We start from the raw sequence: 17,585 nt of genomic DNA on the forward strand, positions 1-17,585 counted from the left end.
ATACAAACTCTTAATCATATTGTTTCCTGAAATAATAATGTTTCGAGAGTAGGGCATAGATGTGAAGTCAGGGGTTTGTATTTTTCTAGATAGTGGTTATCGCTAACCTCTCTGCAGTCCAGCTCATACTTCCAAACAGGTTTTAAATATATCTGCTAATGATTCCTCTATCTCTTCTGACATATCTTTCTGAGCTCTGAATTAATTCCGTCTGTTCCTGGAGTTATGTCAACCTTCAGACTTTCTAATTTCTTGATGAGCTGTTCTGGCATGTTACTGATTTTCTTTGGTGTTTATTCTTCCTCCCCCAGGAAATTTATGTCTGATCCTGTCATCAGTCCCAACCTTGTTTTATGGACAATAAAATAGAGAGTTCATTTTTAAGCACTCTCGCCTTCCTGTTAGTAAACTGCCATTTGCCATTTCATAGGTGTGCTTCTGTTTCTCTCGGTGACCTTATGCTCTTTACGTGCTTGAAAAGAAAAAAAAATCTTTATTTACAATTGCCTCACCTTACGTGAACTTTTCCTTTCATTTTCCCCCTTTGCTTTCCTTATCAGTATGTTACACTCTTTTAACATCCTGCTATAATCTTTCTAGTTGTCTTCCCTATCTATATTTTTATACCTTAAATATGCCTTTTTCTTAAATTATTTTTCTTGCATTTTCCTCTTCATCCGCAATATATATTTTAACACACAACGTTCTGATGCTAGACAGAGCATGTAACCTTCGGGCATGCAATAATTGACTTTCAGTACTTTCTATTTCCTTCTCTGTCCTTTTCCTCCAGTGCTGTTTTCCATTCAGTCTCACCCACTGTTTCAGTAATTCTCCTCACTGAATCCAGAGTTTTGATTTTTTGTGTGAATGTATTTTTGTCGCATTGTCATCTTAATTAAAACTGTAACTAGATTGTAACCACTGCTGAATTGATTCCAGTTGTGTCCTCTTCTGTTCAAATCCTAGGTGAAGCAATAATTCCTGCTCTCATTCTTTTATATATTGTTTAAAGAGACAATCCTGTCTATAAAACATGTTTAAAAGCAGTTATAAAAGCTGTTTGATGGGCACAATTTTAACCTGCGGTGCTGTATTTGTCCAAGGAGAAGGCACAAGACAGAAGCATAGATGCAGGCTACCCAAGGCAACACGGCCAAAGTGTTTCAGCACAGACCGCTGGCATTTCTCGCAAGGGGTGGGGATTTTCCTCCCTGGCTTGCCCTGGCGATGCCGTGCGGCAGGGTGGGAGCTTGTAGCGGCTTTGGGATGGTGGCTCTCTGGTGATGCAGAGCATCTCTGGTCTTCAAAGGGGACACACTCTGCGAGGAAGCGGTGACAGAGGCAAATGAATGTCAATATGTCCCTTTGACAGCGTAAGGCATCCTTGCAGTACCAATAACTGCTTTTAGCTATCTTAGCTATGAAACAGTGCTTTGTAGAGTAGTTCATAGAAATCTGAAGTTGTATTTTAACAATAGGTCTCCAGCCTTGCTGACAGAAAAAGTAATTTATTTTGCAGTCTCTTCACATATAACAACACAATCACCTATAGTAGATTCTGTCCTTCTGCACTTTGCTATACAGTGTTAATGACTGGCACTTAAATACTTTACAAATTGAATTGCACTTGTATGAGAAACTGGATTGATAAAATAAATTACTATATCTTATAGGTTAAGGTTTTGGTTCTGCAATTGTAGCTGCTACAAATAACCTAAACCCCTTTTTATATTGCATTTCACATGGCTATATTTTACAACTACTCTAATAAAAAATTCTATACAAAAATTGTTTGATATTAATAGTAATCATTAACAACTTGATAGATTCTTGTTAAGTATATTTGCAATACATTTAATCTTATTAAACTCAGCTCTGAGTTGTTTCTTCCAAATATTATAGGTCTTTATGAAGCTAGCAGTATAAAGAAGAGATTTCAACCATTTTCGGCCAAGAATTAGGTTTAGCTTAATGGATCAATTCTTTTCTTATTAAACTGAGTCTGACCAATGCCAAGTAATACATTCAGCATTGATCTTTGTCTCACCCTGCTGTAGCTTGCGTTCTCTTTATGTACATGAAAAATAAGGTGCCAAGAATGAAAACAATGCCTGTATAATACAAATATAGAATTTTTCAGACTTCTATTCTGCTTATCCTTTCAGTTTGTTATTAATGTCTTGTTCAATGCTTTTCTGAAATGTATTTTTTAAAAGAACTTTTCTTTCCACAAAGGATATTTCTCCTTTTCTGTAATTAACAAAAAGCAAAATGAATAATAATAAAAGAGTTCCATATACCACTGACACATGTGAATGTCCTGATGGGGATATCTCATTCAGTTTTAGAAGGCCTACGTGTATCTGTTCAATTTTTATATGTATGAGGTTTACACAGTGAAGTTTAATCTCTAAATGAAGGGAACCTTCTTAACAAGCAATCTGAAGCAGTGGTCTCTTGGTCAGTCTTTATAAAAATCATTTGATTTCATCTGGAAACTGAAAATTACATGAAACCGCAGACATGACAGCTTAGATAATGATAGAAGTTGCGATCTCACTGTTTCTGCTAAAATTCATTTTTGTGCACTTTAAAGAGCAGACATAAATACTTTGTGAAGCCTGAAATTTCAGGTAAAGTACAGACTGGAATTCCATGAGAACTATGCCTTTTTTTTTAATTGGTGCCAAAATTTCTCATTTGCTATACTAAGATCTCATTCAGGGTCGGTTTGTACTTACAAACACACCTTGGGTTTTGTTTACACCATGGACCTTGTCCAGCATTCTGAGTGTGCCCACTGGCCAGATTTTAAGTGAAAATATGGGCATTTTGTGTAAGTAATGTCAGGTAAAAGTTAGCTATCTTATTTTTCTGTATCCAGAATTGCTGTTGCAGGTTTGTGACTGCAAATAACGGTGACATATAATGACAGAACTATACACTCAGAATGCCAGATCAGAGTTCGCAGGTTTCTTCTTGTATTTGTATGTTTTAAATGCTTTTCACATTTCACATTTTGAAAATGTGACATATTTTCAAAATAGTCTAGATATTGAAAAGTGCTTATTGGACATGTCCTGTACAAACTACTGATTATGGAAAGACAGACATTATTGGGGGTAAAGATGCTAGGTGCTTTCTGCATTTGTATTTACAATCATATTTGTTCTCTGAAGGAATGATTCTGAATATGTTTTTGTACAGCTGATCTACATTGTATACTTGGTTGCCTCTTTTGTATCACAGAATATGTTATCAGATATGGAATCTAGAACCTTCTGTGACAAAATTACAGACTTCCAGCTTTGGAATTAAATATGTACTGCTTTGTGAACTTGCTTCTAGAAAGCAAAATAATTGCAACGCTTACATAAATCCAAAATTCCATCCTGTAGAGGGCAATGGTACACATAAACATAAGGTAGTGTGTTATACCAAACCCAACAAGCAACTGCAACCTGTAAATCCTTCCAAAGTCTATAATATGATCTAGTCCAAAATATGGATTTGTGTGCTTGCTTTTATACACTGTCATGTGTGTTCATTTAGAAGTTGATTTTTGGGGTTTCTGGGTTTTTTTGTTTTGTTTTGTTTTGTTATGCCTAAGTATTTCTGGAGTTAATAAATTATAGAACATGTTTAAACATTAAGGAGTTAATTAACATTAACTGGAATCTTGAAAGGAGATTCAAGAGTATGAGTGCCCAAATTCCTGTGAAAGACAATGGATTTGTTTAAAAATCCCAGGGTTTAAATATTTGAAAGAGTATCAGGCATGTCAGTAGAGGGGACTTAAATGGAAATGAACAGGATGGTATGTTTGAAATTAATGACTGTTTTGTGGCTTAGAATGGCTACAGAACCCTTTGACTGTGTATTTATGGAAGTCAGACATATAGCAGGTTAAAATGAGAGTTAGGGATGAATTCAGAGTTTTATTGTTTTCCTTCATATCCAAGCTTTACAGTAGTTCTATGTCAATAAACTTTTGTGTCTTTTTTCTCACTAGTCATTCTTGTCTGTACGTCTCTGGTTTTAGGCATGGATACAGTACAGAGACAGCATTATTATCTATGGTAGCTGATCTCTAGATCAATACTGGTAAAGTATCCATAAAGGTTTTGTTGATTTGCTTGAGAAAGCTTGCAGGGATGGATTGGAAGGTCCTTCAGTGGGTCAGCTTCTTTCTCTCTGAGTAATAAGTATTTCTCTCTCTTCCTAGGAGTGTGAAGTGAGACAGTCTGGCATTTTGGCTAATATATAGGTGCCACTCGGATCTGTATATTCCCATTCAACTCAAGTCTCTCCAGTTGCTCAAGCTTAGCAGATATAGGGATGTGAGTGAGAGCGAGCTAGTTAAGGTTTTATCCCAGCTATACTACAATCTGTTCTTGTAAGCCACTCTCTTTCATATATCAAAACGACAGCTTTGCCTTTCATTGCAGGTAAACATCTGCTTGATCTTTGCCAGCGGAGTTCACTTTTTCAGCTGTTTTGAATGAGCTGCTGTTGGCATAGATGGGCTACTGAAAGATAGCTGTTCCAAGTTCTGGTGGACATTTGTTTTCCTAAGACTTTTCAGATGTCTGCAAAAATAGCTTAATTTCAGAAGGGCTGCACACCCTGGGATTTCCCACTGACTTTGCATTTTACATTTATTTCAGCTCTTCTTTGTTTCAACTTTCTTCCTTCCAATTTAAAATGAGTCCCTGCCCCTTGCTGTTCCCAGCAATATTTATTTTGCCCAGCGACAGAGACCTGCTGTCTCTGTCTGATATAGACCTTGTCACAAGGGTCCCTGTTAGTGTACTCCAAAGGCAGGCTGACTGCGTCACCCCTGGTTTTGTTGGCTTGTAGCATATTTGTAGAATATTTTGAAAAGTTAAATATACAGCAATAGGAGAAAGGACAATTTCATCACGTTCACTGAGCACAATGTAAGTAAGTAAATGGTGTAAGTAAAAGATGACATCTTTTCCCTTCTGGGATTAGGTGTATATCCATAAACCCTATTTAGCTGCATAGCCTTGACCTGGTTTGTAGAAAGTTAACATGCGCTTTTGGCTGACAGACAGAGGCCAGGGATTTCTCGTATGTGCATTGTAAACCTAATTCTACTGCTCTAGCCAGTGAGCACTCCAATTTTTTTTGCACTCTTCCCCTTCAACTGGCTTATCTACCTGAAACAACTAACTCTACTGATAGAAGAAGAAGAGAAAAGAAGTTTCAGAACATGAAGCTTGGGAATCTTCAGATTAATCAAAGACAGGAGAGAAAGGGACAAGGTTAAATAAGCCAGTCAGGAGACCTCAGCATTGGGTGCAGAAGATCCAAACCTGGCTGCCTCTCTGTTGATTATGTATGTGCTGTCTCCAGGATAGAAACTTCAAAGGTCTCTTGTAAGCCAAAAGCAAACTGCAGCAACTGTGTTTTGCCGTCCCCACTGTTAGCTCTGGAGTACACACATATGTAGCTCAGAAGTAGGAACAGATGATAAACTATTGTTTTGAATAATTAAATCTTGAGGGTGTCTCTATTGCTATTCTCTTTAACCTCATTTGTTTACGTTAGAACACTTTCTTAAAGATTTATGTACATGTGTGTCTGTAGAGCAGCATTATTTTGTTCTGTCCTATGGAAACTCGTAGGCATTGCAATAGGAATTTGATGCAAAAATCTGGGACTGGATGGGATTTAAATGGCTTTGCTTCTAAACAGACTTGCTGTCTGCCTTCAAACAAATGTCTGAAGTGATATTATGATACGAAATCTACAAAGCTGTTGAAAGAAGATACGTTTCAAGTGTGTAGCTATAGTGCCTTGAGAACAGGTAAAATCTAACCAAGATATCACATATTCCTATGCATTGTTAAAAATCTTCTGTTTTCTGCAACGCAGAACTTCAATATTTTTCCATTTTGCCTTATGTAAGGCATACACTTTCAAATACCATCTAGTCTGTCAAGCTCATAGTACATATGGCTTAAAACTGAAGATCACTTTTAGATACAGATTTTTTTATGCAAATGAATGAACTGCTAGAAATCAATAATGTATTTGTGTGTAAACAGAACACATGCATTGCCTAGACTTTTAACCTGATAAATGGCAGACCTATAATAATCTTTTTTCGACTAAATACTTCATTTCTTAACCAAGCATTTCACTTGCTGTGATAACAACATATTTCTAAAATTTTTCCTGTTTGTATACAAGTCTACTAGAACAACATACAGAATTAAAGCAACAAATGTCTAATCCACATGCCACTACTGTAGGGCTGTTGGCTACAGAGAATTTTTAGTCATAACAACGAAAGCAGCCTTTTCTCCTTTTTAGTGTGCTGTTAATCCTACCAGAAATATGTATGCCCCAAACAATTATGCTCTTACTTCTTGCATATTTTTGTAGGTGTATGCACCTACGTACGCACACATATGTACGCAGTCACCAACTCACTTGCCATTCTGACCTGTAGTCATATTGTAGTTCCTGTAAGGAAATAGTGTCTCCTGGGTTGCTTATGGACTCTCAACCAACTCCAAACAAAGCAGTTTACACACTCAAAACAAGCTGTAGTATGAATATCTGGGGAATATTGCATCATCTTCAGTAATGAGCTGGGAAGAAAGCCCAGTAGGTTTTGAAAGCATTGCTTTTGAGGCTGCATCTGCAAATTAACCTGCTCATTATGGAGAGGTATACTGTACCTGCTCCTTGAAGGAAAACAAAAAAATTCGTTGGTTGCCAAATTCTTCTAATGTGTATATCCTACTCACACTGCAATTCAAGGGAGTTCCATCTGAGAGAGGAATTTTGGCCAGTCAGAATTTAAAATCCCAACAGACTTTCCGGTTGGATTTTTTAATAGAAATGTTTCAATGAAATGTCCACATTAAGCATTTTAAATTTACAATAACTTTTCCTCAAGTTTTATTCTTAATTTTGAGAGTATAATGAAAAATTCTTATCCCCATATTAATATTTTGCTATTGCTGTTTTCTGGTTTTTGTTTTCCTAGCAGCTCTATCACTGTGAAAATTCAGAAAAATACTACTTTTACCCAAATAGGCACAGACCAAGAAAATAAAAATATGGCTATTCACACAGTTCCAGGCAGCACACTTTCGGACAGGGTCAGGATTATTTCTGTGTATTCAGCCAGTGGCTCGCTCCATGTCCCCACTGTGTTGGGAAGCAAGGAAGGGCATGTGTTCCTGGGAGCAGCCAGCTGTTCCAAGGAGATGCCTGCCTGCTCTCCAGCCTTGAAGAGAAGGAGGCAGGACTGTGTTTGCAGCTCCGGAGGATTATACGGGCAGGGGCTCTTTCTGCCCCAGTGCCTGTGCACACATTTGTGAGAGGGCTGTCATAATCTGGCCCTCTAGTCCAAACTGTTTCTTTACAAAAAGTCTGTTAGCTTTAAAAATGAGCTTAAAATAAAGTTATGCTCCAGATGATCATATCCAGTGTCATCTGATCTTGTAAGATTTAGATAAATGTATGCTTACTAAATGTTAAAAGACAATTAGCCATAGATTTTACTCAAAATTAGTCAATAATAGGAACAGTGAGAGTAATGAACATTGCAGCTTGTTGTGTAGTTCTCTTTGTCTGGGTTTTACACAGTCTGTCAACTGACTTGGAGGCTATAGCTTGACCTGTCTAAAATATAATTAATTTTTTAAAATATCATAGGTCTGGTTGAGCCCATCCTGATCTCTGATTGGTAGAAAATCAATTATTAACCACAAGGGGACAGCTTCTCTTCCAACTCTGCTACTTAAGTACTTAAGGAAAAAGGAACAAAAGAAGAAGGATAATTGTCACCTTGAATTGATAGTGTAACTGATTGTGATCAATTCTGAGGTGCTTACTGCTTATGTGAATGCCCTTTAGGGTGACTTCATTATCTCCACATATGCACTAGAATACTGCAAAAGGTTACATCTGAAATCGGTGTAAGGATCAAGTATATACATGTGAGCAGCTCCATGTGTTAAGAAATAGATGTAAATAGTTCCTGGAGATGAAGGAAGGCATGAGATACTGCAAAAATAATAATTGCAGAGCTATAGATATGCGTCAAGGTAACTGAAAATGAAGCTCGAGCGGTGTGCGTCATGATGAGTATGCTATGTGTAAATGTACAGGCTTACCCACTGCAGGCGTGTGTGCAGCCTTACCCACTTCCTCCATATACGTCAAGATATTTTTAAACAACTCTTCTTAGAAATTTGGCAGACCAGAGGCCAGCTTCCCCCTGTTGCCTGGCTGAGAGGCCCCCAGCCCTCGCTGGAGCAACCAGCACTTGGAGATGAAGAGAGAGCTCACTCCTTTGGTCCGTTCAGCCCCTCGCTTCTCTCCTGAGAGAGCCATTACAAGTGTTGTCAGGTGTGTTGGCAATGATAAATAATAATGGCAAACATACATTAGGAATCGGACCTGGAACTACCAAATTCAGTTTGTATAGACTAACAAATGGCCATTAGACAGTAATGACCTATGTTTGATCCCACGAAGCCACTTCCATTTTCAAATGCCAAGGATAATAAATAAGACTGTGGAAGGCTTCTGAAAGTCAATAAGCTTGGGCTTCATCACGTCAATAAGGAAGGAAATGTTTAGCCTTCACAAAAAATACCATGCACTGAACTGCTAGTTCAAGTGTCTTTTCTGATACCAACTACATGAGAAAACATCCAGTCTCTCAGGTACCTGGACTTCATAAATCCAGAGTATCTGCCCGTCAGATGCTGGTGCAGGTGATGAAAAACAGGAGCGTGCCTCCCTCAAGAGGGAACACGAAGGCACTTAGGGCCAGCTTTTCAAAGTAGGCTCATCTGAGTTTCTCTTAGTGCACAGCTAAGCAGTTTAGCATGCAGATGGGGTTTTACCTGTGAATAATGTGAGTGTTGTATACTTCTTTTTTCAGAGACAAAAGAGGGAATTTGCCCAAACTCATTCACACATGACTTCTGCCTCATTATCTTGGTCAAACAAGTTTTGTAGTAATTTCATTTGTGCCTCTAAGATACAGTTTGCAAAAACTGCACACATAAGTGAATGCATAGGCATGCAAAGAGATCATGCTTGTAACCTCAAAACTGCTGGACCAAACAGGGTGCTCAGGTCACTCTTGTTGGGCAACACTGTGTCAGCAATTGAAAGCCTAACAGAAGTAGTCTAATGTGAGGATATAAGAAGGCAGAGTTGGGCCCACAGGGTGGCTAGAGTGAATGGTCATTACATAGACCCAAGTGTACTTCAGTGAAATAGTGTGTACCTACCTCTTGGGAATGATATATAAAGAGCTGATGTGCATAGTTGGAAAATGTATTAACATACACGGATTGCTAATACATTTTTTACTCAATTGCCTTGACAGATACAGAAATTGTGAGGTAACATTTCTGACATTTAGGTAATTAGAAAAGTATGGGCATGCTTTCTGTTGGAAGCCGTGTGTAGAGGTGTGTACACATAAAATCTCTGAGTGTCAGAAACTTTCAGAAAAGGTAAAAACTCACTTTTATGATGTACATAATGCTATGGTATGTTCCAGCACTGCACAGATCTAGTGCTAAAGACCATGTATCCACAGCCCAGCAGCTGATGGGGCAAATCGGCACACAGCTGGCTCGTATGAGCTGCTGCCTGTCAGTGAGGAGCTGAGGGTCACCTCCTTGGGCAGTTGGTGGCTCGTGGGTGCCAGGGTTCCCCTGGGGACCATAGACGTGAGCGGGGGCATGTAGGTGACTGGATTGGACCACTGGGCACCTGGCCCTATTGGAGTGCAGACAGGCTGTCTCTTCTCATGAATCGCTTGCTGCTTGGACACACAAGCAATTCTGAAATGGAATAATTCACAATTTGTATTGCATAGTAAGTTTGTAGATTGCTTTTTAATTTCAGTTTGGATCAAAAATTGTTTCAGCAATGGAAAAGTTGCTCTTGGGTGGCATAGTTTCACAGACCTGAGGAATTGGAAATGTTTGTTTGCTAGAGTTTAATATTTGTGTTTAGGATTTCTCTTACTGTCAGTTTCCCTTTATGCTACAATCTCTCCGGAGCAGGACTGCGCTGAGTTTGGGTGGCTGAGCCCTGACATGTTGCTTTTTTAGGCTGTGCTAAGTCTCTGTTCCAGGCTTTCTGGGTGACAGTGAAGTCACACCACCTCCCTATGTCCTCACTCCCCTGTGTACTATCTCTTATTTTGATCTTAAACTCATGATGGATTGATTGCCTTTTGCTATACATGTCAGGTACTGTGTGCAGTGAAGTCTCCCCCTCACTCAGGGTTCCTAGGCATCATGGAAGTGTATCATAGCTGTATGAAATTTTGAAGGGGTTCGTGTAAGACATGCAAGGGTGTTACCACACAGGGCCATGAGATCACATGACTTTTTCCTTATTCAAGTATTTAAATACAAAAAAAACATATGCAAAACTGTACAAGCAGAGAAAATAGAACATAGTTTTTTACAAGCACAAAGACAAGGCACTATGTCCTATTCTAGCTATGCTAGACACATACGACCCATCTGTGTGAGAATTATGCAGCAAACAAAATGTGAGATATTACATCTACAGGCACACGTGTATGCCAGAAATCCTATCTAACACTGAGTGACTTTAAAAGCAGAATATTGATCATGGTTATTAGACAATGTGTCATAGTCCATGTACATGATGTTGCCCGTGCTTTTCTTACTTCCCCATTGTCTCGTGTGACATCTTTAACCTTTCTGAACATATGTAAATGTGTGTGTGTGTGTGTGTGTGTGTGTGTGTGTGTGTGTATACTCAGTGTCTCATACTTGAAGGAGGGCATTTGAGTGACTTTTGGTGCTGAAAGAGTATCTGACTCGCTGCATGCTTTATATTAACCCCAGCAGCAAAATGGGTGTTATGTTATATCGCTAAGACTAGGCACACTGCCCTTAGAATAGGATATGCTAGCGCAAGCCTTTTTAACAGAGATACCGTTGCACAGCTATAACCCTTCTGTGGAATGGGCCTGTCATCTGCTTCCCCGATGGTCAGTGCTGCTGGTGAGAATGTCAATTGATAGAACATGCATCCCTATATAAATTTGTACCAATTCAGCGAAGTTAACGCATGTTTTCTTTGTGCAGACAGGCTTTCTCATGAAGCTAAACCAAAATAAAGCTAGTTTAAGCAAAATAGCTGTGCCTGCTTTGGTACCGCATTATGTTATTTTAAAATTATACCTTTAGGTAAACAAATGTGCCTTTGTATTTAGAGGAACTTTTGAAAACTCAAAATTGAACTACTTAAAAGCCTAAGTCTTGAACTGGCCCCTGTATTGCCTTTCAACACAGAAGTAGTGTTGGTCTTCCAAATGGATCATTTTGAGTATTTCTCTAGGTCTCTTTTCAGCTTTTTATATTACCAGTTGTTACAGAGGAGATTTTCAATAAGCAAAATAATAAAATGTGCTCTAATAAAGCACATTTTAGTCTTTTTCCTATTTACGCTTTTTAAAAACCAAAAGATGAATGAACAATTTGTTAATCCAAAAAACTGCTTATAACATAAAGATTTAAACTATATAACTGCAAATATATATTAAAGTAAGTTCAACAATTTAAAAACAATTACAAATCACTTACAGTAGTCATCTAATGTATACTTAAAGGCAAATACCAATTGTATATTTTTCAAATGGATGGAAAAACTGTTCCAGCCACTTGATGTCTGAGAAGCAAATGACTGATTGCTTTCCTGGTATTAAACTGGGGGACTGCAAACATTAAAAAAATCACTAGACCTTGAATTATATCAAAATATAATTGGAATAAAATAATTCAGAAGATAATTCAGTCTTGCTACTAATGTCGTTTACACAGATAGCAATGCTAATATTTTTTCCTTTGTTGTAGACTTAGCCAGTTTAACTCTGTGGGTGCCAACCTGACCCTCTGCACCACGAGTGGTTTCTATTTAAAGGTCAGCTTTTTGTTTTAATTTTTTCCCCATAAAGCATACTGTATTCTTGTAAGCCTCTGCTGTGACATTCAGAAGAATAATGCCGATCCTGCAACACTCAGAAAGAGATTTTCTAAGATTCTTAGGAATTTAAAGGTCTAAATAAACACACAGTAAGAGTTCCCAAAGTGCCTAAGAAGCTGTAGTTGCTAAAATACATTTGAAAACCTAGTCTTTATTCATTGGAGTAATTCTGAATAATTTCTTTAAGGTCACAGAGGTGTTTTATTGAGAAATTCTGAAGCAAATAAGGATGACAGTTAGCGTGCCAGATAATGTATTGCTTTGGGTATACACTTTACCTTTTGAGCACTGTTTGTTTCTGTATCCTGCTTTCTGTATCTATAACAGCTTTGCCATGATCAAATCTGTTTAATATCTGGCCTGATAACAGAAAAAAAATGAAGTAAGCATAGAAAGCAAAAATAACCAGCATCCTTTTCAAATTTGACTTATCACTCAATCTCCAAGCTGATTTGCCCTGGAAAGGCCTGAGTTTCAGAATTTGCAAGGCTGCCCTTTGAAATTCACATCCCTTCAAGGAGCTCCAAGTCAGGAACATAAAACTCAGATTCCCCAAATTACTAGTTGCTTTTGAAAAGTGTGGCTAACATTTAAAGAATTTTCAGTCAGCAAATTTCCATGCTTGAGGTATAAACAGGTGAATGGAAGTTGTTGTAAGACTGAAATATTTACTCACTCTGGTCCTCATCTAGGTGACCCAGAGATCGATGAAAGCATATTGATGTCGTAGGAGGCCAAGGTTCTAAACCAACATGTATATGCTATATGCCAGCACGCATATAGATCCATACCCTGCAAATACGATGCTGTTCCTTGCAGATAAAAAAAATATTGTTGGTTAAGAAAGGAAGCAGTGAATGCAACTAGATTTGTTCTTTTGTTACTGGTTGTAGACAGTATTTGAGAGGCATGATATTATCATAATGAAACTCAGACTATTAAGAACTAGAAGAAATGTTGTGGTTTCACCTTTTTTTCACTTTATGGAAAATTCCAAGAACAGTTCAGAGGTGGAAAGCCATGCAAACTAAAGTGTAGCTTACAGTTAGGAATTTACAGCTTTGCAGCCCATGCCATCAGGAATTGAACTGGGGCAATTCATGGCTGTATGATATGTAACATTTTTCCCATTAACTACATCCCAGCACCAAGCATTCTGAGCAACAGAACTGTTGTTTTCTTGAGTCTGTCTCATGACAGCAGACTGTGTGTGAGAAAGAGAAGGGCTTCTCTAGCTGCAAGAACTCAGTAGGAAGCAGAAACTCTTTTTTCTGTATGGGGGACGTGTATTGTTGATAACCTGATAGATACTTGTCTGTCTGCTGCAGTATTTAGTAGCTCCCATTAAGTTTGGAGGTAACATGCCTCTGTTTTGCCCCTTTTCACTTCAAGCATGAGTAAAAAGAAACCTAAATTTACTTACGATTGTGGGAATCTCAGGCTCTTCTATGAAATCCCCTTCCCTCATTAAAAATACTCCTGTGATGGTGGAGAAAGTCTCGATAGTGTAAACCATTAAGGGTCCCAGATCAGGAGGCAAATAAAAGAACCCAGTATTTATTTTGTTCATGGGGCCACAGTGCGGAGGTGAAGCTGTAGCAATTTAAACCCCGATTTTTTAATATTTAGCCCTGGCAAAAGAACTGAGTTACTGCGAAGAAGTGAGATAGATGAGAAACTTTCTGTTTCCTCTGCAGCGTCCCATACAAATAATAAGGTTACACTAACTCTCTCTATCAAGAAGAGATGATACAGTCATGAGGTGGAAGGAGACTGAAAAGAATGTCAGCTCCAAAATCCAAGGCCCTGCATTACCTGAAAGCATGTCCCCACGTTTAAACAGAACATGGTTTATTTAAAATTAGGATTAAAAAGCAGTTTTTTAAACAGTGACAACCCAGCTGACCTATGGACGTAGTTTTTCTTGGCTTGTTTAGACATTGTGTCCTATCCTTGGTAGATTAGAGGGTACAGAGCATGCTTAAGTTGGCTAATTAATTTCAAAAGCAGTGTAGAATTGACTAGCAGGTAATTTAATCCAAAAATAATTAAAACTACTGAAATTATTACATTGTTGTTTAATTAATATTAGTTAATATTGTAATTTTCAGTCTAAATTATGCTGATGAAAGATTTCTCTCATAAATACCAATAAAATTAATTACAAATTAATTAAATTTGCTAAAAGATTCTCATAATGGACTTCCAGCTATTCTTGATTTTTGCAATAAATAAACGGAAGCATTATTAAGTGGTATATCTTCCTGCGGGAGATATTTAAACATGATATGCAGATATTGCAAACGGAAGGATTTCCCATGGAAATAGACATGCTTAATAGCAAAGGCTGGTTTTTTCCTTCTAGTAAAAGGAAAAAAATAAAAGAGCTCAAAAGTAACATCTTTATTTTATTGTTTGGCAAGACAAAATGCTTTCCATTCTGTTCCATCTGAGATTCCAGGAAGATTTGTTGACACGTGGCAGTTGTGCTTCCTTCCAGTTCTGGTGTCTTGCATGGTAAAGATTGTTTGTAGTAAATGAGGGCACTTCTCTACAGTTTAGCAAAAGAAAGCCCATGTTGCTATCCGGATGTCGTCAGATTTGCAGTGGTCATGAGAGTCATTTCTCGTGTTTAGGGGAGTGATGCCCACATTTACCAAACTGCACTGTCACTGTACCAGTCGGGATAGTGCTTTCCATCAGCTCTCCGTTCTGCTAGGACAGAAATGGTGGACCAGGGATGAAAACCTGCAAAATTGCATCCTACAAGGAACTTAATGCTAAGCTTAGGTCTCTCTCTCTTCTTCCTTGGCCAGTAATAAAAGTGTAGCATTTAATTACAGAAGTGGATAGTCACAAGTGGATAGTTTTTGCATCTCAAGGACTTTTAAAAAGGATGTAAATATTGTTGTTTCAATGCCATAGGTAGAGAAAAAAAGACAAAAAGGAAGACACACACGCACACAAAGTGCTCTGATAGCAAAACCAGAAGCCCTAACAAGTCTAACATAACAGTAGGCAATAATGAATATAAAGTTGCACTGGTAACTTTACTCAAGTATTTCTCAGCCATCATAAGTTTACAATCCTAATTTATGTATACATTAACTCTTGGCAAAGCAAGGAAAAACCCCATGATTTCTATCTAATGGAAATTCTGATTTTGATCACTGCTTCCATCTCAAATCACACAAAAGCTGCCAACTATCACAATATTTTCTAGAGTGAACACCTACAAATAAATTCAATTATATCAAAATCTGTTATTGCTAAAAGAACCCAGCAGTTTGCTTTATGAAACAGAAACGTTTTGTTTGTTTTTCTACAATCACTTCCACATTCAGCTTCCTCCCTTTTGTGGTGCTACAGCACAGAACAGGTAATAATAGAGGTGATAACAGGTGAAAAGACCTGTAATTCAGCTGTAATTTGCACCAGGTTTTTCCCATTCTGAATTAGGAACAGTAATTAGAAACTGCACTTCCCATGATTCACCTGCTGTCCTACAGACCATAAACTCCCTTCAGAGGAGGATGAGGTAAGGCACTGGAGGGAAGGTGGTTCAGTTGCTGAGTCCTGTGGGAGGTTGCAAAGGAAGGACTTGAGCTCCAGCTCAGGAGGGCCACTACTATGGGACACAGATGTATGTAACATAAGGTTGAATTGTTAAAAAATATATTTTGATATAGTTCAGCAACTCAGGTTTCAGTTGTTTCCAAACTGACCTAAAATGATAATTTGAACATTGAAAAACCCCTCAATACCTTCAATTTTATACAAAGTATGGTGGTTTTTGTTTGTTTGGTTTTTTTTTTTTTTTTTGTAATAGATCCAGTGATGTGGAAACTCCTGTTGTTGGAGTCCATAGTTACTTGGCATGCAGAATTTCCACTGAAATTAGTGATGAGGTGGTCACAATGCAGGCTACCTTATGTTTTGTTAGAAGATTTTCTTTACCTGGACTTGATCTTGTAGTCTCAGTGCTCTCAGGAACACACTTAACTAATGAAGTTTAAAAGAAAGTATTGTCCATTTAATTTTGATTATCTTCTCTATTTTGTCTAAAATACATTTTTAATTGTACTATTTCTGGGGAGCTAATGAGGGGAAAAACTTGTTTCTGAAAAATTGAATCACAGCTGTAGTAGCAGATAAGGCTGACATTCAGTTCTTAGAAAGAAGCAATCAATGTTGAATGTATCAGGTGAGTTCATTTCTCTTGCTCTGCTTTAATTGCTTATAAAGAAGATTGATTAAGTTCTTGTCTGATAGATCAATAATAGAATGAAACTGAGCTTTCCTTCCTTCAAGCATGGGTTTGTCATATGCTGGGGAATGTAGAAACTGAAGAGAGGTAGCACTAACCTGAAAAAAAAAATTCCAAGCACTGGGATTCTAATGAGCTCATTCATATTATATTGCTTACACAGCATATAAAACAATAGTGATATGATTCATTTGGTGTGACCATGCATCTTGATTTCTTTTTCTTCATATCCTTACACTTTGTAGACTGGTGCAAAGTGTGTAAGATTTTATAGACTGAGAAAACAATTTTTGTGTTTGTATCCATGATGATGCAAGCTTAAAGGAGCCAGCCTCTTAGGTTCCACCCAGGCATCGTAATGAATGCTTTTTCTGGTCTTTAGAAACTTTAGAAAACATCTTAGCCTTTAAAGTATGAATTTTGAGAGAGTAAGTTTCAATGCAGGTTTCCGATGCCTCAACTTCTTTAGGTTGGGAATGGCAAGAAAGTATCCCAATATCTCAATTTCCAGCTAAAGCAGTGTATTTGTGTTGATGGTTGAACCAGATTGATATGATGACTTTTTTTTTTTTTAATGTAGCGTTTCACTTCCTCTTGCAGTGCTTTCCAGTGTTCCAAAGGAAACAATTTGTGGAATATAGAACAATGTGAGGATGAAGGGCAACAGGAACTATAAACTGTAGTGTTTGCAGTGGTAGAAATGTCATGGATATGAGAAATTACAGAAGTAGCATAATGTCAGTGTTTTATTTGCACATATAAACATTTCAGTATCTTATATTGTGGCCCATGTTTTTTATTTACTTTTGTTGTTGTCTTTTATGGTTGTGTCACATACCTAAACAGAGTCTGCAGGTCTTGAGATGTGAGGAGACGTTCTTCTTTAGCATAATGTAAGCGTGAGAGACAATTTTAGCATTTATCTCATTTAAATAACACGAAAGCCCAGATATTGCTTGTATCTGAAAAAAGATAGTCAACATGTGTACTGTGGAGACATCCAGGATGCTAATTATCTGTAGACAGTGCTAACTATACAACTGGCTGCACATTCTCATTTTATTGTTTTATATATATACACACATGCATGCGCACTCTTTTTTCTTTCAAGCACAGTTATTTTAAGAACTCCGTACATGATACAAAATCCAGAGATGAAAGCTGGCAAAAGCATTGTGTGTTGCTTGTAAATTCCTGATGCATTGTTACTGTTACTAGAGTACATATTCAATTTTAATCTTATTGATTTATTATTGATTTTTGTTAATAGTGAAGTTTC

General features: G+C 37.6%; 1 long non-coding RNA gene across 5 annotated transcripts in view; it reads left to right on the forward strand.

Annotated features, from left to right (window-relative positions):
- Positions 1-17,585, forward strand: part of LOC148053065 (uncharacterized) — a 511,817-nt gene that overhangs the window by 17,198 nt on the left and 477,034 nt on the right. The window contains exon 1 of one of the 5 annotated variants that reach the window (XR_015708547.1): positions 15,597-15,682. The exons of the other annotated variants lie outside the window; for them this stretch is intronic. This is a non-coding gene — a long non-coding RNA (uncharacterized LOC148053065). Of the gene's footprint in view, positions 1-15,596; positions 15,683-17,585 lie in introns of those variants that run through there. 5 annotated transcript variants of the gene reach the window in all.

This window comes from Nipponia nippon, unplaced genomic scaffold, assembly GCF_047370975.1.
Source record: "Nipponia nippon isolate SJK-2023a ecotype South Korea unplaced genomic scaffold, ASM4737097v1 scaffold_4, whole genome shotgun sequence".
Lineage (NCBI taxonomy): Eukaryota > Metazoa > Chordata > Aves > Pelecaniformes > Threskiornithidae > Nipponia > Nipponia nippon.